At 38.0% G+C, this 26,560-nt stretch overlaps 1 pseudogene across 1 annotated transcript; it reads right to left on the bottom strand.

Moving 5' to 3' along the window:
* Positions 1–23,898: 23,898 nt before the first annotated feature.
* On the bottom strand, positions 23,899–25,608 carry LOC143547772 (salutaridine reductase-like; annotated as a pseudogene). The gene is made up of 5 exons (XR_013137841.1): positions 25,592–25,608; positions 25,266–25,509; positions 24,789–24,859; positions 24,490–24,678; positions 23,899–24,417 (listed from the first exon to the last, which is right to left on the bottom strand). The product of XR_013137841.1 is annotated as a salutaridine reductase-like (transcript).
* Positions 25,609–26,560: the final 952 nt, after the last annotated feature.

Genomic DNA, 26,560 nt, shown 5'->3' with positions numbered 1-26,560 from the left:
GTGGCGAGATTGGAAGCCATTCGATTGTTTTTGGCATTTGCTGCACACAAGGAGATGAAGGTATTTCAGTTAGACGTGAAGAGTGCGTTCCTTAACGGTAAGGTCGATGAGGTTGTGTACGTTGAGCAACCTCCGGGTTTTCCTGACCCAGACTTTCCTGATCACGTATACAAGCTAAGTAAAGCACTGTATGGGCTACATCAGGCCCCTCGTGCCTGGTACTCAACACTATCTGACTACTTGCTTGAGAATGAGTTTGAAAGGGGAAAGATTGATAGCACACTGTTCTTTAAGAGAAAAGGGAGCGACTTTCTTCTGGTGCAAGTCTACGTGGACGACATCATCTTTGCTGCATCAAAAGTCGCCATGTGTCAGGAGTTTGAGGCCGTCATGAAAAAGAGGTTTGAAATGAGTGCTATGGGTGAACTAACTTTCTTTTTAGGACTGCAGGTTGATCAGAAGAAAGATGGGATGTTCATTCATCAGACTAAGTATGTTCATGATGTTCTCAAACGCTTCAAGATGGAGGACAGCACTCCATTTGATACTCCAGTCTGCGTCAACCATAAATTGGGTGCTGATTCAGAAATGATGCAGACGTGGACCCAACCCAATATCGGGCAATAATAGGTTCTTTAATGTACTTAACTGCTTCTAGACCTGATATTATGTTTGCAGTTTGTCTTTGTGCACGCTTTCAAGCAAACCCAAAGGAATCTCACTTGAAGGGTGCGAAGAGGATATTGCGCTATCTCAAAGGCAAACCTAAGCTGGGGTTGTGGTACACGAGAGGAGGAGACTTGGAGTTGGTCGCCTACACAGATTCTGATTATGGAGGGTGCAATCAGAGTCGGAAATCAACAACAGGTGGATGTCAGTTTCTTGGAGGCAGATTAGTGTCATGGCAGTGCAAGAAGCAGACCTCAGTCGCCATTTCAACCTGTGAAGCAGAATACATGGCAGCATCAAACTGCTGCTCCCAGGTTCTTTGGATTCAACAACAGTTGCGCGATTATGGTCTGAATTTCACTCATACTCCTATTTGCATTGATAAGACTGCTGCTATCTCAGTAACTAACAATCCCGTAAAGCACAGTAAAACTAAACATATTGACATCCGTCATCATTTTATACGAGATTGTGCTGAGAAGAAACTGATTGTGCTCGAAAAGGTTGATACGTTAGATAATTTCGCTGATTTGTTTACTAAAGCGTTTGACAAAAATCGTTTTCAAAACCTTGTTGAGCTGAATGGGATGATCAATCCCGAGTAACCGTGTTTTGTGACTTTGTTTAAGAAAAAAAAAATGTTACTATCGCTTAGAATTATGTCGGTTGCCTCAGTTTGAAGGACATATCTTCGGATAAGTTTGGTCCTCATTTCTACGTGTAGACTATGAGGATAGCCATTAACCAGATGGCTGAAAGTGACCGGGGTGGTTTATGATGTGTTTTTATTCTTTCGCTGAAAATTAGTCGATCATACTTAGTTAGAAGGTCACATACTTGTATGTGGTCGGTCCAGCTGATCCATTGGATCTTCAGGATAGCCGTTTACCTGAAAACTTCAATTTGATCGGGGCGATAGAACTTAAAATTTTTTTTGGGAGATGAAATTATTTTTCAAGTCTACTACTTTGTAAGAAGTTCCTTTACTATGTTTAACAGAAAATTGATCTAACCTTGGAAAGTGATAGATATACTGATTCTGTGTGCTTAACTAGTGAAGTTATTAGGCCTAAAAGACTTTAGAACAGTCATTGTATGTCATGGTAGCTTTTTATGGTGCATAAAAGTAGAAGTGATACTAACTAAATCTACTCGATTTTACGTGGAAACTCCTTAAGAGTTGTGCATGTCTCTATATATATCTTTCCGAATGATAGGCAGAAAAGCGATTACCCAGTCATACACGAGCCCGTGAGTGTTCTGATTCCCGTGAAGATAGCGTGTCAAGATACTGCAGTGATCCAGATTCGGGACTTGCAGTAGTTTATCTGAAGTTGTGTAAATACTTAAAAAAAAAATGTGTGTGTGTTATTGAGACATTCTAGAGTTCATAATGATAAGACTTCTCAATCAAGATGCAAGATAGATAACGGGAAGAAGAGTCTGAAGATCGAAGAGTAATTACTATGTCATCAGACACTACGGGTCGAGGTCAACTCGGGGTGACTTGGGGAAAGCCAAATACGCTTTGAGAATAGATAGGAGGCATCACAATCTCTGAGTTGTTGCCCACTTAAGTTTTGAGCTTAATTGAAACTAACCCGTATCACAGAAATGAAGAAAACCATTTTATGTCATTTACCTGCTTACAACCTGTTTCTTTATGTCATAATACAGCTGAACACGGATCTGTGTGACAGTCACGTAATTAGTATGATTCCTGTTCGGATCTTTTCTAAAACATGGTAGTCCCTGTCGAGACTGAAATTTGATCCCGTGTACTTTAATTTCTAAAAGTTTTTCCTACTTATGTAGTTGTATGATTTTATACCTGGTTACTTGGTCTTGATCGTATCATTTAACGCTTTAAAGGTTGTTTTAAAACTTAATTGCAAATTGTTCAAATTATGGGGTTTGTTTTGTAAAATTCTAATATAGGCGAAGTTGTGCATAACTTCGCCTGCAATAGGCGAAGTTATCCATAACTTCGCCTGTATAACTCTGACCCTATATAAAGAAGTTTTAAGGTCAAACTGTTCAATATTTTTTAAACCAGCGAACTTATCTTCCACTCACCCGGCGAACTTATTATCAGAACCCTAAGCGAACTTATCGTTCAAATCCGATCTGTGTTGTTTTCATTCTCGATTTCAATCCGATTAAAGGTGTGTAGGGTTATTGTGTCGAATATTCACCGTAATTGATGCTATTCAAAGGTCATATCGACCCGTTTCCTGACTTCAGACTTTCGATACCTTACATTCGATTTTTAAACTTGTCATTACGTGTTCATAATCAACTTAAACGTCTAGATCATCATAAAATCAAGTTTTACGGAGTCCGCAATCTCGAAATTGACCCTATTCACCTCGTTCAAAAAACCTAACTGTTGCCGTTTCATATTCGGCGAAGTTACAGTTTAGGCGAAGTTATCCGTAACTTCGCCTGAGGTTTAACTTCGCCTTATAATTAATTATGTAACAGTATTTGAGGCGATGTTGTGGTTAGGCGAAGTTAACATTAACTTCGCCTGGCCCTTTTATTTTTTAACTGTTAACAGGCGAAGTTCAAGTTGAGGCGAAGTTGTTCCCAACTTCGCCCCATCTCTAACTTCGCCTATACAGAATAAATCACAACTTCGCTCATGGTAAGAGGCGAACTTGTGATTTGCCTTGACGTTTATCTAACTTAGCCTGTTTGTTGCAGAAATGGCTGCTGTAGCTGGAGCAGGCGGCGCAGGTGGTGATGATGGAGGAGATAACCAAAGACAGTTTTTCCCGGGTCATAACATGTACATAACATTAGACCCGGACACGAGTGGTGTTGATGATTTCCTCGAGATCATCACGTTCTTACTACGCTCGCGTATATTCCATGCGATTACCACAACTCTGCCGATATCCTTGCCAAACATCGAGGATTTTTGGCAGCCGTGGAATATGACTGTCGAGTCGAGCCCCCGGTGATGCGTGCAACGGTCAACAGTCAGATTGTTCAGTTCTCATCTGAACAGATCCGGGCGGCTTTGCGGTTTGGAGACGAAACGAGAGACGATCCGACAGACTTTGTAGCTCCATTCCGAGATGGTGCGTTTCTGAGGATGAGATACTCTGGTCCCTTGGGAGATACTCAGAGACGGAAGGGGTTCTTACTAGATCAGTGGCGCTTTCTCATGCATGTGATGATAGTGTGCATGTCAGGGAGAAAGGCTGGTACTGATGGGATGGGCGCGACCATGCAGTCGGCGATGACTGCTCTGACTTACAATAAGCGTTACAGCTTTAGTCAGATGGTCTTCTACGAGATAGATCGACAGAGAAGAGCGGTGGCGCGTGAGAGATTTCTCATGTATCCAAGATTCATTCAGATGATCTTGAATCACGTTGCTCCAACGTTACCTCAGCGCCGCCCAATCAGATATGTAGAAAGTGTGAGCAAAAGGATCTTCGCCCAATGCAGATCATCCAGTGCGAGGAGTAAACCTGAGCTCCGTCCTTGACATACTCCACTATTTGGGTACTTGATCAACCTGGAGTATGTGCCAGCTCGTGGGGACGAGTTTCGGGACCCGGCACCACAACAGGCTGGAGCACCTCAAGCTATACCTGCTGCTCCTGTTGTGTCACCGGAGGAGAATGTAGACCTTGATGCTGAATTTGGTGGTCAAGGCTTCTTTGACATGGAGAGGTTGGATTCAGAGGAAAATGTACAAGTCTCGATTGCACAAGTCTCGAGTGTGAATGTGACTAGGACAGCTACAACGGTAGTTGATTCTGATTCTGATAATGATGTGAATGTAGCGGACGATTTTTGGTAAATCAAGAACGTATTCATGGGAAAAGAAAGAGAACTGATTATGACAGCACTTGAACGGGTCGTGGCAGAACAATCAAGGGTGAATCTTATCCAGACCCATGCTATTCAGCGCCTCGTTGCAGAGAATCAGATACAGTCGTCCCTGCTGATAGAACATGGCAAAATCATTGATGCTTTGAAGGAGTTCTTGGAATCTTAGGGGGAGAAGAGCTGTAAAGGCGATGAGCTGAGGACTAAGAAACGAAATGATAGAGACGATGATCCCAATGCATCGAAAGGTGCAGGTGGAGAGTTGCCAAGAACTCAACAAGCTCTTGGGACTTCCACAACTCAGGGGGAGTCGACAAGTGCAGCGGGCGGTACAGGTGATGTGGTGGTAGTGGACGTTGAGGAGATGGATGATGAGTTGATAGGTGATGATGATGTATTACCAGTTGATGAGATAGAGAAGATTGGTGCAGAGATAGTTATTGATAATGAGATTGAAGAGGGAGAGATAGTAGAGGAGAATGTGGAGCATGAAATTCCGGATGTTGAAAAAGCAGATATGAGTAAAGAGATGGGAAGTGATGAGACGGAATGGGAAGAGCAGCCTAGATGGAAAGAAGGCTACGCTCAGTGGTTCGTAAAAACGAAGAAACCGGCGGTCCCTACTATGTTTAAGAAGAGTTACAACATTAGAGGCTATGCTGAATCGAGAAAGGGGATTATATGCTGGATATATGATGAGCAGTTGAGGCTCTTTGTGATTAAAAGGTATGATGGTGTTCAATACTTCAAGAGGATGTTGAGATCATTGAATACATTGCCAGAATGTGAAGTGAAAGACTTAGCCAGATTGGGCTTAATAAACAGAAGTGATGATAATATGGCTAGAGTCATTGGGAAGATTGTTTGGAAGGAAAGTATAAAAGAGAAGAAGTTCGAGCTGTTGAAACCACAAAAGGGAAAACTTATTGAAGACAAAGATAGAGGGTTGAGAGCAGATGGCAAGCCTTGGATGATTATGAAGTATAAGCCGATCCGGTGTTTAAAAGAAGTGCCGATGAAACAAATGCCCAAGGATGTGCTGAAAGATCTGAAGTGGTGGTATGTAGATTGTGAGACAGCTGAAGCAGTAATGGAAGACGAAGATGAACAAGAGCTGCTGAGAGTATATGATCCGATGCATCTAGTGAACTTGTCTCAAGCTGATCTGCAGGTGCTGAATGAGAAGAAGATATTTTATATTCCGGCTTGGAAAGACGAAGCGAAGAAATATCAAAGAGTTGTTTCGGTATGTGTACGAGAAGGAGTGCATGCTTGAAGATGATGATACAAGATTGTTGAAGATTACAAGACACGTGTTTGGAGATAAAGATATGAAGCTACTGCCAAGGGGGAGTCTGTTGGTGCATGATGTCAGTAGTTCAGTGTCAAGTGTCTGTAATCGTGTTAGTTGGATTTGTGTTTTGTATGTAGCGAAGTTAGGAACAAGTTCGCTGATACAGGCGAACTTGATGAGTAAGCGAAGTTAGGAACAACTTCGCCTGAACATGCCAGGCGAAGTTGTCGTGTTATATAAACATTAGGTTACGGCTTAGAAGTAAGCAAGTTGATCAGTTAATCATTGTATCGAGTTTACGAGTCCAGTGTTTGTGATTGATATCACGTGTTTACGGTTGCAATATAACGAATCTTTGCTTATTGTAACGTGTGTTCGATTGTGTTAACGTATATCGTCTTCTACACTCGTAACGTCTTACGTAGGGATTCCGCACCTACGTAGAACGAGATATTCCGTGTATATCCGGCTGGGAACCTACAGACGTTCACGAACACTATCGAACGGACTTGGTCCTTGTCCATGTTCGTCCGTTAAGCTTACCGAACGAAATTTTTTGTCCATGTCTGGTTCATTTATTAAACGGGCGAACATAAACGAACTTCTTGCTGAACGGATAACCAAACGTCCGCCGGACGTCCGGTTCGCTTAAAGCCCTAGGTAAAAGTAATAATATGCAGATTTAAGGTTGGTTAATTGGACTGGTTCTAGTAAATTCTGTATGTTTCAAACTACTTTTAACTTGCCAGGATTTGGCTAGATTTTGTCAGATCTAGCCACAATGTTACAAGAGTGCTTTGATGGAATATGCAAGGCATTCTGGTTGCGCATCAACTCGCCTCATATGGGCACCTTGGTCGTTGTTTACTAGGATTATTCAAGAAAACTCGTGGCTCACTTGAAGCTCACTTAGAAAAAAAAACTTCTCGCGGATATAAACTGAAATAAAAGGAGCTGAGGTAGAGCCAAGGTAAGCTCGACTCGTTGGCTCGTTTAGAATAAAGCACAAATCTAATATATAAAATACTTAATTGCAGATTTGGTCCATATGGTGAAATCCAAAATGCAGGATTCAACTCAGTGGTGGTTTTTTCGCAGGAATAACCCCTATGGTGGTCCTTTTTTTGGAATTGGGTTTTCCGTCCGGCTAAACGTTTGTTAACCATTAAATCTAGAGGAAAAGTCGCTTTTTCACGCCTAATAATAAAAATAATAATAATAATAAGACTTAGTTGCAGTAGTGACCCCTATGATGAGACTCGTTTTGCAGGAAAGACCCCATGCATCCAAATATGCAACTCAAATCTTCTTCTTCAATCTTCAACCTTTGAAACCGTAACCCTAATTCTTCATTCACTTAAAGTAACATAAAATATAAAAACATAAAAGATATCACTGTCCTCTTCTCCATTCATTCAAAACCACCACCGTCACGCCACCGATTAACCACACTCGCTGTACACCACAACCACCCACAACTAATGTCTCCACAACAAACCACCACCGTACTCACCATCCACGAGCCACCGCCATCATCGTCTTTACACTACCAATCACCACCGACGTCCTCCCTTCTACTGATCGGGAAGCCTGTAGTACCGATTCCGATCACTATTGTGATACTTACCAAACCACTAAAATTCAATCCCATTTCCATGTTCGATCACCCGGTTAAGACATTTTTCAACCTTCAATCTTGAAATGATGTGAGGGGGTTTTGAAGCAGGAGATATATAATGGGGGTTAGGTAAACATAATCAATTCAGTATTTAACAAAATCAAATTTTATCAATACCTAATTTAGTTCAATTGGTTACGTGTGTTGTATTTGGTCTGGCGAGACCCGGGTTCGAAACCTGTTGTGCATGGTTTCTTTATTATTATTAATAAAGACTTAACATAACAAGGGTCTAATTTGCATATATTTAAAAACGACAGGGTGGCAAATTGCAATGGTATAATGGTCTTTTCATAGAAAATCTAACTTTTGTTTCACGACGGGTACCAATTACAAAAAAAAAAGAAAAAAAAGGCCACAAACACATGGGTCAATCATATGAAAAATCCATCAAGGGTTGAATCGTGTTTTGGGTTTAACCACAATTAATTAGTTGTGAATTATGTGTATTTAAAAAGTAACATTTTTTTCCTTACGCACATATATATGAGTGTGTGTTTGTGTAAAGATATAAAATTATATAGAAAAATAAGTGAACTATCCTGATGAGAAACGAGACAGATTGAGCTTTTTATAAGTCGAACCCAGCCACAATACTTTAGATTGTTTAAATAACGGGCTGAGTCTAAGCCCAACCTAGCTCGACTTAACTCATGGCCCTATGTACTTTTGACTACATAAGTAGCGTATTTTATTGTGTGACTAAAATCTATTATAACAGGATAAGTGACTAATGAATAGTCTTTTAAGTGCTCTAATAATCCTCAATATTCAATGTATAGCTTATTTTATTGTGTGTTTAAAGTCCTCTTTTAAGTTTATAAAATTATTCCAAGTAAGTATGCAATTCAAATTAAGAAAAACAAACTAATAAAAAAGCACATCCATATGTACAATACACACCGATAATAGTTAAGTTATCTAAGAGAACGAATGACTATTAAGTGAGAGTCAGAGCAAGTGCGTACAAGAAGTTTCAACTTTCAACAAGAAGGATCATGGGGATACAAAGGTGCAAGAGGGTTGTAACATCCCCAAATTTTTTATTCAAATAAGACAAGTTAATAGAAGTAAAGGGATTAAAAGTGAAAAATTCTGATTTATTAACCCATCGCGATACGCGATGGGCATAACCAAGGAGACATCGTGATATGCAATGGGAACGTCACAGAAACCAAAAAAGGGCGGTGTCGCGATACGCTACGGCCCAAACATTAAGCCATCGCGATACGCCACGTGTCAACCACGTGGCAACACATGGCAGATGTGTCATGCCACGTGGCGACATGTGGCGCCCTTTGGATAACATGAGTCATCGTGATACGCGATGACCATGAGAAAGGGTCCATCGCGTATCGCGATGGAACCCAATATTAGCTATAAATAGGAGCTATTATGACACACTCTCATCACACCACCTCACTCTCTCTCTAGAAATACTCTCTCAGCATCGTTTTGCGTGTCGTGCATTGTTTGGCGTGCCACCGACCTGCTCGTTTTTCGTGCCAAAAACCCGACAATATACCTCGTAAACCGTGCCGATCCCGAGGATGTCTTGAAGTACGTGCCGACCTGGGACGACCCGACGTCCCGCCTCGAAGTGCGTACCGACGAGTTTTGAAAAACGACGTGCCTCGATTTGTGTGCCGAGGAGTTTTTGATCAAGATTCTTGTAACACCGCGTATTTTAACATATACAATTAAGGCTTAAAAATACTAACTTAGAAAGTACAAGGACCAAAAGTGTAAATTCTAAAAATCTTCTCCCATCGCGGTACACGACGGGGTAACAATCAACCCATCGCGTAGCGCGATGGGCTTGCTGAGTCAGTGGACACGTGTCCAACAACGTGTCAACACGTGGCACGTTGTGACAGGCCGCGTGTCACCACCGCATAAGGCGACGTCTTTTTGCGCGCCGCGTACGCGATAGGGCACAAGGAACCCATCGCGTACCGCGATGGGGTCCAATTTTGGCTATAAAAGGGGGGTGACGGGCATGGACTCCAATCATCCCAAACACACCTCTCTTTACACACACATAGCATTGGAAAGCGTGCCCTGTTGCCGTAGCGAGCTGACGTGCCATTTTCTCGAAGTTCGTGCAAGAAACGAAGTTATAATCAAGTAGCACTCATATAAGCAAGTAAATCAAGATCCTGCCTTATTTTATTATCAATCTAAGTACCCTCATTGAGGTAGGAGTTACGTTTAAGTTATTTGAATTATTGCTTAGGCTATCAATCGAGGCTATGGCCTTTAACCTTGATCGTATTTTACAAATCATTCACAATCATGTTTTCATAAACGTTACTTCCTGATGAAGTAATGTTAAAAGAAAGATATATTTTGACGGGCATGTAGTAACTGGAAGCGGGATATCACTAGTAATAAGTTTCTTTCCTAAGGAAAAGTAATTCGTACAAATCCCAATCAACCGAGGGACCCGTTTACTTACCTGGAGAAACTTACCAACGTGATAGAACCTATTAGGCCAAAGCATGCTATATCAAACGTCACATAAAACAAGTGTTTTCATTCACAATCAAAGATAAACGATTTCAAGGTTAAGCTTACAATCATAGCTTAACATCATTCAAAACATTCACACGAACCTATTTATGTATAGGTTAATATCATTCACAATCACTCAATCAATCAGTCAAGGTTTTCAACACCGACGGTACAGGTGAATACGTTCAAACCTTTTATAACGTGAATTCTTTAACCTTTTTAATCAGTCAAAACATATTTATACTCAATGAGACGAACGTGCGTTTGTCTTAACGAATCATTCAACGTCTACATGAGATAATGAAATCTCTAAAACGTTATAATACAAAGTAGAGAATAATATCAACTCAGACCGAATACGCATGTGTATGGATCCAAACATAACTGTTAAAGCTCAAATCAATCAATCAAAGTCAATGAAGCCGCGAGCTTAAACGGTCATGACCAGTTCTCAGTTCAGGGCCGTTTGGCTCGGGGAATATCGTTGTGTGTGTAGGGCAGTGGTACATATACCGGAAATAGAAATACTTCCGTTGAGGTTGTCAAGAAAACTATATTTGTATTATAATCGTCATTCAAAATGTTTTATCGAGTCATACGTGTTCACCAGCATATAGCTGACGTATTTTTCCAACCCATTGCAGGTAATTAAGCATTAGTAGCACTAGCAAGGATTGGAGTCTTTTGAATATAGATGCGCGTACACGATGGCTCCGTTTTTGATAACTAAAATCCTTGTAATATGAAACATATGTAAACTGATACTCGGGTATTTAAGTCCGAGTAAATTTTCAAAATAAATTAATATTATATTCAACCTAAAGTCTTCCGCTAAAATTAAACCATAAACTCTGATATATTTACAAAACAGGTACCAACTTGTGGTCATACGCCTAGGCTCTAAGCCGGGTTGTGACAGGTTGGTATCAGAGCCATCGGTTTCAAGGAATTAGGTATTAAACATTAGTACCTAGGCTTTAACCATTATTATGGTTATTATTACTATTCGTAGGGATAAGATAGGATTGGTAAACCTCCTATCCCTAATCTAACTAAATGCAGATGTCTTATATTAACTACTTTGGTCGTAGACACCGGGTAGCCATTCGATCAAAACCGACAATCAATCTTGAACCCTCCGATATGGAGAGTAGCAATAGTTATTATAATTAGCTTTTTCAGTCACAATCAACCAATCAATCTGGTGATACCCTATGGGAGCCAAACTGTGTATCTCCCAGGGAGTCAGCAAATGCCAATAGAGATTTCTGACGACACCACCGACAACAATCCTCAGTATTATCCATTCGAGGTTCCGACTTACCATCCTTCCGAGGAACAGGAAGTCCAGAGTAAGATAAAACAAGAAATAGAATCGGAATCGTCTAGCTGGATGAATTGTCACTCTGATCAAAGGAGATGGCAATTTGGATCACCACCATTGAATTATCAATATGAGACCCCACCAGCATCTGCAGAACCCAGTCACAAACTAAAAATGAGGGTTATCATGCCTTACAAAAAGAGATTTAACCTATTGCCAATCAAGAATCCTTATGAATCCGAGGAAGATCTCGAGGAAGAAGAGGACGAGAATCCTGATTTTCCTCCATATTTAGGACCAAGACCTTCATTCTCCTAACAAGCAAAAGAGATTCGGGAGGAAGCAAATCTCATCGAGGAGTTTTACACCACTAATATCCTCGATGAAGAAATGCATGCATATGTTGCTAATCCGCATCTCTATCCCCAAGAGAATGCTTATCTCTTTCCAGCCGCATCCGCACCAACGGGATATTCGAACCCTCCAAATTCGGTGTTGGACGAGCTGATAAATGAGAAAGTGGACAAAAAGAGAATGGGGAGAAATATTGCCAAGAAAATTGACAAGATGAAAAATCTTGTTACAAAATGGATTAAGTATTAGAAATCATAGTTGTGTACTTTTGTAGTTGTTGTAATCCTTTTTCTTGTAAAATAAATAATGTAATACAAAGTGTGTCCTTCCTAAATCTTGTTTTATTCATGTAACGGCATGTCTAAAGCAAACAGTAATCCAGAAATTCAAGTAAACAACAAAGGAAAGACAATTGAAAAAAATTTACAAGAAAAAGCTACCGTGGAAAATATACAAGCCATACCACAAAATTATGTGCTTGGTATCCGCGATTTGATAAGAGAGGCTGTAAATCCAATTTATGAAATTCTGAAAAATGATCCAAGTAGAACCGCCTCACAATCTAACAAAATAGCAAGTCGAAGTGAAACGGTTAATTCGAAAACAGAATCAAAGAAAGAATCCAAAAAGGAATCGGAAAAAGAAAGAAGATAAGAAAAAGGAAACCGAGAAAAAGAAAGAAGCGAGTGATGAAAGCTCGACTGCTGAAAACGACCACCGTGAAAAGACAAAGAAACATAAAATACACGAAGGTTGTGATTTCAAGGTTTTTAAAGTTTATAACCCCAAAGAGTTTCGCGGGGATAAAGGAGTGATACATACCCTCCGATGGTTGGAGGAAATGGAATCAATTGTGCTAATAAGCAAGTGCACAGAGAGAGAAAAGGTTCAATATACCTCCCAGATGTTCAAGAGGGAGGCGTTGGAATGGTGGAATACCCTTATCGGAATCAAGGGTTGTGAGAATCTATACAACTTAGATTGGGAAATATTCAAAGCAATGATACTGAAAAAGTTTTGCCCAATAAACAAGATGGATCAGATTCAAACCAAACTGTGGAACCACAAGGTTGTGGGAACCAATCTCAAGGAATATAACACCAAGTTCCTTGAGTACTGTAGAATTGTGCCTCATCTAGTCACTCCTGAAATCAACAAAGTGACACGATACATCTACGGATTACCAATCGAAATCTGTGATTATGTTCGTTCACATATGCCATCTACCAAAGAATCTGCCATGGAGTTGGCTGGATATTTGATGGACAGAATGTTAAGGAATCGAGATGAGAAAAAGAAAGATGATGGAAAGACAAGTGTTGGAGGAAAGATGAAGAAGACGGATAAGAAAAGAGAAGGAGGATTTGTGTATAGTCGCCCCATTTTCAAGTCATGCGGAAGGAGACATTTCGGCAGATGTCTTCGACCAACTAACACTGTTGTAAACGGATTTTGCAAGAAACCAGGACACTCGGAAGCAGATTGTAGGAAGAAGACCGAGGTATGTTTTGAGTGTGGTGAGAAGGGACATTATAGTACTGAATGTCCAAAGAAGAAGCCAACGGTAGTGACGGTTGGTTCAAGTGGCAGTGGTGCGAAGACCGATGCTAAGAAAGGAAACGCTCGTGTCTTTATGCTAGACACCCAGAAGGCAGCAGATATACCGGACGTGATCACCGGTACGTTTCCTATTAATAATTTTTATGCTAGAATTTTATTTGACTCGGGTGCGAATCAAAGCTTTATAGATTATAAATTTTGTAGTCAATTAAATGAACCCTTAGTTAAACTAGATAAACATTATGAGTTAGAAACTGCTGATGGCAATATAAGTAGAATAACCGAGGCTTTATATAATGCCACAATTTCTTTAGCCAATCACGTCATACCTGTACGATTGTTGCCTATGACATTAGCAGGTTTTGATGTAGTATTAGGTATGGACTGGTTATCGTCTAATCAAGCCCGTATCTTATGTAACGATAGAGCCAATGATATCCGAGCGTCTAACAATAAAACCATTCGTATAACTGGAGATAAAGAAGGAGGAAAGGTAGGAATCATATCCAAGATAAAAGCAAGTCATTGCATAGGTAAGGGATGTCTCGCATTCATGGCCTATGTAACCAAGGAACCTGAACCAAAGAAAATGGAGGAAGTACCGATTGTGTCTGAATTTCAAGATGTATTTCCTGATGAGCTACCAGGAGCCCCGCCTGATAGAGAGGTAGAGTTTAGAATTGACCTTATACCGAGAACTTCACCGATAGCCAAATCTCCTTATCGTCTGGCACCTACGGAAATGAAAGAGTTAAAGAAACAGTTAGATGAACTTTTGGAGAAAGGATTCATACGACCGAGTTCGTCACCGTGGGGAGCTCCAATTCTATTTGTAAAAAAGAAAGATGGATCGATGAGGATGTGTATAGATTATCGAGAACTTAACAAAGTCACAATCAAAAACAAGTACCCATTACCCAGAATCGACGATTTGTTCGATCAGCTTCAAGGAGCAAGTTGTTTTTCCAAGATTTACCTTAGATCGGGTTATCATCAATTGAAGGTACAAGAGGAAGATATACCTAAAACAGCATTCAGAACCCGATACGGACATTATGAGTTTACCGTTATGCCTTTCGGACTCACTAATGCTCCGGCAGCTTTCATGGACATGATGAATCGGATTTTCAAGCCTTATTTAGACAAGTTTGTTATTGTCTTTATAGATGACATTCTTGTTTACTCGAAATCCAAAGATGATCATCAAGTTCACCTTAAGATCATACTTGAAACCCTCAGGAACGAGAAATTGTACGCTAAATTCTCTAAGTGCGAATTTTGGTTGTCCGAAGTGCAATTTCTTGGTCATGTTATAAATGAAAAGGGTATTCAAGTAGATCCAGCAAAGATTGAAGCCATAAATAAGTGGGAGAAACCGAAAACGCCGAATCAAGTCTGAAGTTTCCTAGGCTTAGCCGGATATTACAGAAGATTCATTCAAGACTTTTCCCGAATAGCTGTTCCATTAACTTCACTCATAAGAAAAGCAATTAAGTTTGAATGGGGACAGAAGCAAGAGGAAGCATTCGAAACACTAAAACAAAAGTTAACCAATGCACCTATCTTGGCTTTGCCAGATGGACTAGAAAACTTTACCATTTACTGTGATGTTTCGCACACGGGAATGGGATGTGTTTTGATGCAAGGAAAGAAAGTGATTGCTTATGCTTCGAGACAATTGAAAGTTCATGAAAAGAATTACACCACGAACGATCTTGAACTAGGAGCTATAATTTTCGCCTTGAAGTTATGGCGACATTACTTGTATGGTGTAAGGTTCACAGTATATACTTATCACAAGAGTTTGAAGCATATATTTGACCAAAAAGAATTAAATATGAGGCAAAGGCGTTGGAGGGAAACACTTAATGATTACGACTGTGAGATTGTATATCATGAAGGAAAAGCCAACGTAGTGGCTGACGCCTTAAGTAGAAAAGAACATGAGAAACCAAAGAGAGTACGAGCTCTTAGATTGGAACTTAAAGTCGATTTATCAAGTCAAATCAAAGAAGCTCAGAAGTTGGCACTGGAAGAAGGAAACATTAAGGCCGAAAAAGAGAACGACACAATTGATCAATTAATTAAAGGAAGTGACGAAATTCTTAGACTTGGTACAAGAATTTGGGTACCAATGGTCGGAAATCTAAGAGATAAGATTCTCGAAGAAGCACACAAGTCAAAATACACGATGCATCCGGGTAGCGACAAGATGTATCACAATCTAAAAGACGATTACTGGTGGATCGGAATGAAGAAAGACATTGCTTTGTATGTAGCTAAATGTCTAACGTGTTCCAAAGTGAAAGCTGAACACCAAAAGCCGTTAGGACTACTACAACAACCCGAAATTCCAATATGAAAATGGGATATGATAACTATGGATTTCATTATTAAGTTACCTAAAACTTCACGCCAAAATGATGCAATCTGTGTTATTGAAGATAGACTTACCAAGTCTGCTCATTTCATTCCAATCCAAGAAACATTCAGCATGGATAAGTTAGCACACTTATATGTCGAAAACATTGTATCCTTACATGGTGTGCCGCTATCCATCATATCCGACAGAGATAGTCGTTTTACTTCAAATTTTTGGTCAAGCTTTCAAAAATCCATGGGGACACGACTAAACTTAAGTACTGCTTACCATCCCCAAACTGATGGCCATGGTGAACGCACGATTCAAACCTTAGAAGATATGCTTCGTTCTTGTGTTGTTGATTTAGGATGAAGTTGGGACCCCCATCTCGCGCTGATGGAATTCTCGTACAACAATAGTTATCATACGAGTATCCAAGCAGCACCATTTGAAGCATTGTATGGTCGTAAGTGTAGGACGCCTGTATGCAGGTCAGAAACAGGTGATAGTCAGTTGTCAGGACCTGAAATTGTTCAAAAGACTATTGATCAAATAATACAAATCCGTGAACGATTGAAAACGGCAAGGGATAAACAAAAGAGTTATGCGAACATTCGCCGCAAGCCATTGGAAAGAAAGGAAAATTGAGTCCACGATTTTTCGGACCATTCAAGATACTCGAAAGAATTGGACCAGTTGCATACTGACTGGAATTACCTGATGAAATGAAAGGTATTCACGACGTGTTTCACGTATCCAATCTTCGCAAGTGTTTAGCCGATGAAACTTTTGCTATGCCATTAAAAGATGTTAAGATCAATGAGAAGCTTAAATTTGTGGAACAACCAATTCAAATCGAAGATAGTATGATCAAGTTCCTCAAGCACAAGCAACTCAAACTCATAAAAGTTAAATGGGATTCAAGACGTGGGCCCGAGTACACATGGGAACTCGAGTCAGAAATGAAGAAGAAGTACCCCTATCTATTTCAATAAATCTCGAGGACGAGATTATTCAAAGGGTGGGGAGGATGTAACACCGCGTCTTTTACCCTTTACAATTAAGGCTTAAAAATAGTAACTTAGAAAGTACAGGGACCAAAAGTGTAAATTCTAAAACTCTTCTCCCATTGCGGTACGAGACGGGGTAACAATCAACCCATCGCGTAGCGCGATGGGCTTGCTGAGTCAGTGGACACGTTTCCAACAACGTGTCAACACGTGGCACGTTGTGACAGGCCGCGTGTTACCACCGCATAAGGCGGCGTCTTTTTGCGGCGCCACGATACGCGATAGGGCACAAGGAACCCATCGCGTACCGCAATGGGGTCCAATTTTGGCTATAAAAGGGGGGTGATGGGCATGGGCTCCATTCATCCCAAACACACCTCTCTTTACACACACACAGCATTGGAAAGCGTGCCCCATTGCCGTAGCGAGCTGACGTGCCATTTTCTCGAAGTTCGTGCAAGAAACGAAGTTATAATCAAGTAGCACTCATAGAAGCGAGTAAATCAAGATTCTGCCTTATTTTATTATCAATCTAAGTACCCTCATTGAGGTAGGAGTTACGTTTAAGTTATTTGAACTATTGCTTAGACTATCAATCGAGGCTATGGCCTTTAACCTTGATCGTATTTTACAAATCAATCACAATTATGTTTTCATAAACGTTACTTCCTGATGAAGTAATGTTAAACGAAAGATATATTTTGACACGCATGTAGTAACTGGAAGCGGGATATCACTAGTAATAAGTTTCTTGCCTAAGGAAAAGTAATTCGTACAAATCCCAATCAACCGAGGGACCCGTTTACTTACCTGGAGAAACTTACCAACGTGATAGAACCTATTAGGCCAAAGCATGCTATATCAAACGTCACATAAAACAAGTGTTTTCATTCACAATCAAAGATAAACGATTTCAAGGTTAAGCTTACAATCATAGCTTAACATCATTTAAAACATTCATACGAACCTCTTTATGTATAGGTTAATATCATTCACAATCACTCAATCAATCAGTCAAGGTTTTCAACACCGACGGTACAGGTGAATACGTTCAAACCTTTTATAACGTGAATACGTTAACCTTTTTAATCAGTCAAAACATATTTATACTCAATGAGACGAACGGGCGTTTGTCTTAACGAGTCATTCAACGTCTACATGAGATAATGAAATCTCTAAAACGTTATAATACAAAGTAGAGAATAATATCAACTCAGACCGAATACGCATGTGTATGGATCCAAACATAACTGTTAAAGCTCAAATCAATCAATCAAAGTCAATGAAGCCGCGAGCTTAAACGGTCATGACCAGTTCTCAGTTCAGGGCCGTTTGGCTCGGGGAATACCGTTGTGTGTGTAGGGCAGTGGTACATATACCGGAAGTAGAAATACTTCCGCTGAGGTTGTCAAGAAAACTATATTTGTATTATAATCGTCATTCAAAATGTTTTATCGAGTCATACGTGTTCACCAGCATATAGCCGACGTATTTTTCCAACCCATTGCAAGTAATTAAGCATTAGTAGCACTAGCAAGGATTGGAGTCTTTTGAATATAGAAGCGCGTACAAGATGGATCCGTTTTTTATAACTAAAATCCTTGTAATATGAAACATATGTAAACTGATACTCGGGTATTTAATTCCCGAGTAAATTTTCAAAATAAATTAATATTATATTCAACCTAAAGTCTTCCGCTAAAATTAAACCATAAACTCTTATATATTTACAAAACAGGTACCAACGTGTGGTCATACTCCTCGGCCCTAAGCCGGGGTGTGAAAATTCTAAATATACGTGCAAGCGTCAAAGTGCTGCCCGAGGGTCTAGAAAACAATAAGCCAAACAAGGTAGGGGTTCTGCCCAAATAAAATATTATTATTCCAAAGGCTTAGACCCTAGTCAGGGGTATAGCCTAGACATTGATCAAATCAAAAGATAACAATTAAATAAGAATTCTTTATAAAATACAAATATATAAACAAAGGTAATAACTAAAATATAATTTCTTCATAGTTAAGAAATGTAAGTATTCACATACATGAGGATATAGATAAAATAATAATTCTTCAAGAGTAAGAAAGATAAGCTTACAAGAGGTATACTAAAAAATAGTGTTTCTTTATGATTAAGAAACATAAGATTTTATATACAAAGGTAATAGACAAATAACGTTTCTTCTTGAAGAAGAAACATATCATAGACATTTCTTCTTGAAGAAGAAACATAATAGATGATTGGCAAATAAAGAGAAAGAAATCATGTCGGATTAAAAGACGATCAAGGTTTAAAGCTATCAAAACCAGATTAAAGGTCTGTAGTCGGATTAAGAGACGATCCGGGTATTTATAAACCTATTTTATTATAGGTCAATCATTCATTCATTCACAAAGGTTTTCAAACGAGATCACCACATCATTCAGAACAGACAGTCACAGGTGAATACGTTAAACCTTTTTCAATCAAGATAAACGGGTTGTTTATCTTAAAAAAAAGACAGTCAAATAAAGATTTATGGGATTACGTGATCCCTATTAAAATACAAGATAGAAAATAAAAACAAACTCAGACCGAGTGCATATGTGTCTGGATCCAAACATAATCAATCTAGTCTATCAATTAAGGCTACGTCGCCACAGACTAGAGATCATAATAAAAGTTCTCCAGAAAGGGCGTCAGTTCTCGAAGAACCGCAATTTGTGTGTGTATGGCAAGTGGTACAAATCCCAGAAATAAAAGACGTTTCTACTGAGATTGTTCAAGAAAATTATCTTGTCATTCAAAGAAAGATTTTATAAAATATTTTTAGAGTCAACGATTCAACAGCATATCGTTGACGTATTTTCCCCAACCTTACAGGAAATAAAGTTAAGCACATGTAGCAAGGAATTAGAGTAATTCAAGAAGATCGCAAGGTAGAGATGGCTTAGTTTTAAATTATTAAAATATTGCAAATATATTTAAACAAGTTTTATAAAATCAAACAAGGTTTATAAACCAAACCCTCGAATATCTATTATTCGAGAAGCTTTCTAATAAATCAAATATTTTATTATATTAAATAAAAGTTTACAAATAAACTAATGTTTAAAAATAAGACTTCCGCTAAAACTCTGATATATTTACAAAACATGTACCAACAATTGGTCACACGCCTAGGCCCTAAGTCCGGATTTGCAAGGGTCAAAAATTGAAAATTCCAACTTCAAATTACTATATCACCACTATACCACATGACAACACTACCAAGAGAATCTGGTTCAATATTCAGAACTTGGACAATTTAGTGGATGTTTACTTGGCCAAAAACAAGAAAAAGTTTGGTAGCACCTTTGGGTTTGCTAGACTTGTAAATCTAAAGGATTCGTTGATGCTAGAGGATCATCTAAATCGGTTTATCTTGGTAATACGATATTGGAGGCAAATCTGTCTAGGTTTGGTAGAAGGAAGACCTTTGTTATTGATATGAGATCTTAACAGCTCAGTAGTTCATATGTGTGCGTTGCTCCGATCTATCATGGGACTACCAATAATAGGTACTCTGTGGATGTCACGATAGGAAGGCCCGCAACACACGGAGAGACGCCTATAGGGTTGAGAAGAATTTATCTGCATATGACATCATCTACATACCAAATTCCATTACTCCTAAATATGCAGATTTGTTAGTTTTTTGTGTGGTGGCTGAAGTGAAGAATGTGGATTTACTTCCCAACATTAAGTAAAATGAGTATTTTGTTCGATTTAAACAATTAATTATTATATGAGCTTACTTGATTACGATTTGGGTTATGTAAAAGGCCAGTGTATAAAAATAGTATTAAGCATGTCTCAAATAAGACTAGAACCAACAACCTTTTGGTTGGAAGTCATACCTTTTGCCACTAGACCAAGTTAGTTGTTATGTAATTGAGTTTAAACATTAAATATACATATTTTTTTCATAAAAATAGACGTATATTTTAAAATTCCGCGCCTAGCGGGGTGTAGGGCCAGGGTTCGTTGACCCTCCCCCACCCCCTGCCTGGCCCTGGCTCTTGACCACCGAAACCCCATCAACCATAGAACTTGATTTAGGGAATTCGTTTAGAATGTAAAAATGAACAACTTTGATGTTCAACACTTACTTGGAAAATGAATGGAATGAGCAAAAACCGAAAAGTCAAAGGCTTTGTCTATAGAAAGCCAAACCTCCAAGAACTTGGAAACTAACAACCAACGAACGAAATTCAGGGTAAGTTAAGGTGGAGTAAACATTTAGTAGAAGACAAAGGGTCATTTATGTACGCTCAACTTGGCTTATTGATAAAGGATTCGTCAATGTTATGAATTAATTGAATATTGGATTAAAAATGGAAGAAATCAACAATCAACCAAACTTAGCACCATTTATTGTTCTTACTTCAATGAATTAATGGAATATGCTTAGGTATGATGCCAAATCATATTCCAATCGCTCCATAAGAAAGATACACGAAATTGGGCTTCCAAAATTAACGAAACCGACAGTTAAACGAAGGAAACACGTTTGTTGATCTGATGCTCCTTTGAGCTACGCGAAGAAGAAAGGGTGCTCCCCTAAGTACGAAAAAGAAAACTGACTCTTGTATATTGACATGTTTAGCCCATGGGCTTTCTAATGTGCAAATTTAAGCCATAATTAAATATTAAGCCCGAAAATGGAACTAAAAATACCCAAGTAATATAAAAAAATAATATTACCATAAATAACGAACCAAAAAATTAAATGGGTCAGGTTTCGATTTCTGAATTTGACGAATGTTACAGACATTGCTTGTCTGGGTGACGGAGGAGTAGGAAGAATGGGCTACTGTGTTCAGGGAGGATTTGTCAGTCTCCGATTGGAGTGGCTTCGTAAATAATAAGATCTAAGATTCTGACGAAGACGATGAGGATATCCTGGATTCAAATCGTACGAGAAAATCTTTGATCAGATAATGCAAAGTTGACGGCTGCTCTACGTCTCAGAAAAGTGTTGCGTAGGTAGGCGAGTCTGAAGTTTCGTCGATAGGCCCCAGGGTCTAGATGCACCTTGGGCTCAAAGACTAGGTCAATCTGACATGGGGATATATTAGTCTCAATATTCAGAGGTTAATCGTGCTCAGGTATGTCGGTTACCAATTATGGTAATGGAATTAATTTGATTGGACTGAATTCAAATGGGCCGATTTTGGGCTCTGATACATTAATGAATCTGTTGGGTATTAATCCAGACATGCCCTCTTTTTGCGGTGGGTTTGACTGGGTTTGGAAGCAAATAAAGTTGGGCCTACTATGGGTTGTAAGAATATAATGTTAGGTTGTTAGGTTGTTGTTGGCATGGAACAATATGCTTTTATCAAAGATCGATAGATCTAGGATAAACCTCTCATTATTAATGATTTGATTGATTGTAAAGAGGAAGAAACAACTTTCATAATTTGAAATCAACTTTGAAAAGACGTATGATTCTCTTAGTTGGGGTTATATTTTTTTTTGTTATTTTGTAATTGTGTTTTTTGTTTATTTTCATCATTAATTGTCTAGATATTGTATTATATTACTCAATATTGTGTTATATTTTGTTCGGAATTGCGTTATATTTTGCGATATATCGTGTCCTTTTTATTCATTATTGTGTTTTTTGTTTATTTTCATCAATGTGTCTTTTTTCTCGACGACACAATGTATTTTCATCAATTATTTTTTTAACGGAAATGACGTGGAACACGTTCTAGTTTTTTCTTTTTTATTTATATTTTGAGTTATGATTTTTTTATTATTTTGATGAATTTTGTTTTAAGAAACTTTTGTTTACCATAAATTCTTCTCACACTTCTAATTTTTATCTCCCTTTGCATTTTAACTTTTCCCTATGTTATATTGTTATAATAGCTACTATTTCAAATTTTATATTTGATTTAAATGTAGGAACTAAAAATAATGTAAATAAAACCACTAAAAAAATTAAGTGCTCTCACAATGTTGAAATATTCTTAAGACGTCATTCCCCTGTAATCAAAGCATCGTCAACATAACTCGGGTGAAACAGATAAAATTTTCCTTACCTACCTTTACTCCAATAATTAAACATTTTACTTTAATATATGGGAAAGCAACATGTCACCTTGTTTGAAGTCTCTCTCCAGTTAATACTCACATGAAGGACTACCATTCATTAGAACAAACTAGTTGGAAGACACCAAATACACCCTAATCATATGTTTCTAATTGATCCCAAAACAACTCCATCTCTTTTCTAGATAATCACAACTAAGAGAATCACGTCTTCCAAAATTCTGTCTTTAATAAAAGTTGTTTCTTCCTCTTTGCAATCAATCATCTCATCAATAATGAGAGGTCTATCCTAGATCAGTTAATCTTTGATAAAAGCATATTGATCCATGCTAACAACAACCTAACAAACTACATCAATCTATTTGCCAATAAATTTGAAATGACTTTGTACTGAAAACCAATCAAGTTAATCGGTCTAAACTCTATCACCAGCGTTAGACTAGCTAATTTAGGAATCTATGTAATAAAATATGAGTTTCTTAACAAAGGCCATAATTAATGTCTTCATTCGTTAAATCATTGTATCTTTTAAAAAACGCAAATGAAAACCTATTTGGACTCGACGACTTTACTTCTCCCACGTGACCAGATGACATTCTTCACTTCCAGGATAGAGGGATTATATCCCAACACAAATCTGGGAAATTACAGTAAAAGATCCTTTTAAAACTGAAACTAACCGAACAAGAATTATTGATTAATTCCTCCCCTAACTCTAGCTATGGAGAAACTAGAGTTAAACGAGTGTTGGTTCGCGTCCGACCTGGATGTCGGTATGAGACCGGATTCGGATCTAACATGCTATGTTCAACCCATAGAGATGGGAATAAAATGGAAAAGAGCCAGTAGCCCTACATTAAACTAACATAAATCCTAAATGAACCAATTAAGATGAAATTGACCACTAAAACCCAATCAATCATCGAAAGTGATTGAAGGCTTTCATTTAGAATGTAAAAAATGAACAAATTTGAAATCGTTATGAAATCAGTTTATTTTTTTTTTTTTACCCCTTTTGCATTTGCAAGTTTGATTTCATTTACAAAATGTATTAGCGAGGTAGTTTTGCATCTAAAATGAAAGCCGTCAAAATAGGAATTGGGGAAGATAACATAAACGATCTAATCCATGAAATGTATCAAGTCAATTACCGTAAATATAAGAGGGATGGGAAAATGATTGGGCAACCCTACATGCACACAATACTCAAAAAAATAAACATACCCCAATAATATCACAACTATCAAGTACCTCTCAAGGAGAATAAGATAACGATAAAGCTTACAGTATCAAATGAGACCCCTTACTTATAACTAAAACCAAAAATTCAAATTTTTACATGATTGGCTTTTCTTCTAATGTGAATGGAGCTATTTCCATTCTATCGAAGTAGGCACCAGAAGGTCCATCGTCCGGCAACAAAGCAGCCAATACCACAGGTTTAGCACCTTCTTCTACAGTAAGGAATCCTGTCTGATATGTCATATCTGTTACCACATATCCGGGATGCACGGCATTCACAAGAATATTTTGAAACTTTCGTGCCATTAATCTTGTGTAAGCATTAATAGCTACTTTCGAAACTTTGTAAGCAGAAGCTGTTAAAGGCCATCCATTCTCCCTCAACTTGCCATCCTTAAAAACCATTGAATGATCTCATTTATTCTTTCCTCGGTTAAGTTCTCGTTATCATGCAACTCTTGTTTCAACTCTTCATTATGAAACCACTAAAACAAAAAAGAACTTGTAAGTAAAAATTTCAACATTTTAAAATGGACATATGTGATTAATGAACTTACATGAAAGTCACCATAAGCAGAGCTAACATTCACAATTCTTGGTGATTTAGAGAGTTGAAGAAGAGAAACAAGTGCATCTGTAACTCTTTTGGTTCCATAATAATTTATGTTCAAACATTCTTCTCCCAAATCATAAGGTTCCTCCATAAAGGCTCTTACAAGGCCTACACTCTCATCGGTCACTTGCATCTAGTTATATCAAATTAACATTATATAACAATGTAACAAGTTTGGGGAGAAACAAGATGAGCGAAAAAAAGGATGACTATTTAAAGAATTGTATAGAGAGAAATAGTTACATATCCTCCTTTGTCTTTAAATTTTTTTTCTCATCAACAAAAACAACTCTGTTTATAGCTGCATTGTTGACCTGTATACAAGATTTATAACTTCTTTAAATTAAAAATGCATTGTATATATGTTGACGAGTATACAAGATGCATAACTTCTATAAATTAAAGAAAAGGAGATTATTTAAACAAGAGTATTGTTCAATATCTTTATTTTGTAGTTTAATTTACTAAACCTAAGATTAATTGTGAATCTTCTTATATGTCACAACAACACATGGGTGTTGATATCTTTTATAGTAATTAAGACACCAAGTTATGCAATTGGATTGTCACCTTTCCAAAGTAGCCTGGTTGGATTTTTCAGGTTCTATTATTTTTGTAAACGGATTCTATTAAGTTCATGTGTAATAGTGAAAAAACATGATTCATGGTTAAGATAAAAAGAGAGCTAGTTCACATGTCCATGTATGAGGTTTTACTTACCAAGATATCGAGTTTTTTGAAGCGTGTTTCAATGAATTTTATCAAATTTGCTATGCTTGTTGAATCTTCTATGTCAAGCTGATGAAAAACAACATTCAGGATGCCAGAAGCGTTGAGTTTTTCTACAGCTTGAACCCCTCGACTCTCGTTTCTAGCCTTTAATATGACTTCGACACCGTTTAAAGCTAGTTGCTGACATACTTCAAATCAAATTCCTTTATTTCCTCCTGTCACAACTGCGCATCTGAAATTTTAAAATGAACCAAAAAAGTTATTTCTTCAAGCCTTTTGAGCTTAGCTATTTTATGAAAAAAGATTAAATTTACCTTCCTGTCTCCTCCATATTTGCTCATATGAAGTGGGACAATAAGATGAAAACCTGTTTTATGTTGCATTAATAAAATTCGCAACCACATAAGTTTTATCTAGATGGGATAGGTGTGTATGTGGCTCATGAAAAAGCAAGACTAACTGAAAAACTTGGGTTGTTCATTGGTTGGTTACACATGTAGAGTGATGTGCATATAGTTTAATGTCTTGTTTGTTTGATGCGATGTGAGCTTTCAACGAGTGAGCTTTTTTACTTAAAACACAATTTGGATACATTCTAATTGGAGCACTCACGTTGGAAGCTTTATTATACTTAATTCTTTAAAATTAGAGTAATAAAGAATAGTTAAAAACTACCTAAATTATTCCCTCATCTCATTCTCTAAAATAAAAGGAAAATTTTAGAGACGCTATCTCTAGACATAGAGACTCACTATTCATTCTTGTTAGGATATCAATGTTTAAAGTTTTCTTAATGATCCAAAGTTTTGATGATGATTGAATTTATGCAATTTGTGTTATTAGTTATATATGTATTAAAAAGCAAGTTAGTTAATTCACAAAAGTTACTATTCATAAATACTAACCATCAAAGTTATCTTTTCACATGGATAGTTAAAACATTTATTTGTTTTGTACATATAAGTCTACAAAAAAATTTTGTACATATATGTCATTGTATGCGTGTTTAGTTTGTTCGTACTGTGTGATAATGGTTAGCAGCTTCTATTATTTTCTACTTCTCTAGGAGACGACAACAACCAGCCGTTTCCTATCAACCAGCAAGGCAGCATCATCTGGCGGTTCGCCGGTAACAACAAACAACACTAGTTTCGCAACTCCCTACCAAGTGTTTAATTCCTTTTTTATCCCTTTTCATTGCCTTCAAACCTGCTTCTCTTCTACAAGGCCCAATACTGATTGTCGTGCGTTGTTCACTTGTTTGGAGGTTAGACCATGTGTAC

Source organism: Bidens hawaiensis, unplaced genomic scaffold (genome assembly GCF_021521415.1).
Source record: "Bidens hawaiensis isolate Kalapana, Puna unplaced genomic scaffold, B.hawaiensis_p1.1 tig00014826_1, whole genome shotgun sequence".
NCBI lineage: Eukaryota > Viridiplantae > Streptophyta > Magnoliopsida > Asterales > Asteraceae > Bidens > Bidens hawaiensis.
This window is presented reverse-complemented; position numbering and strand designations above follow the sequence as displayed.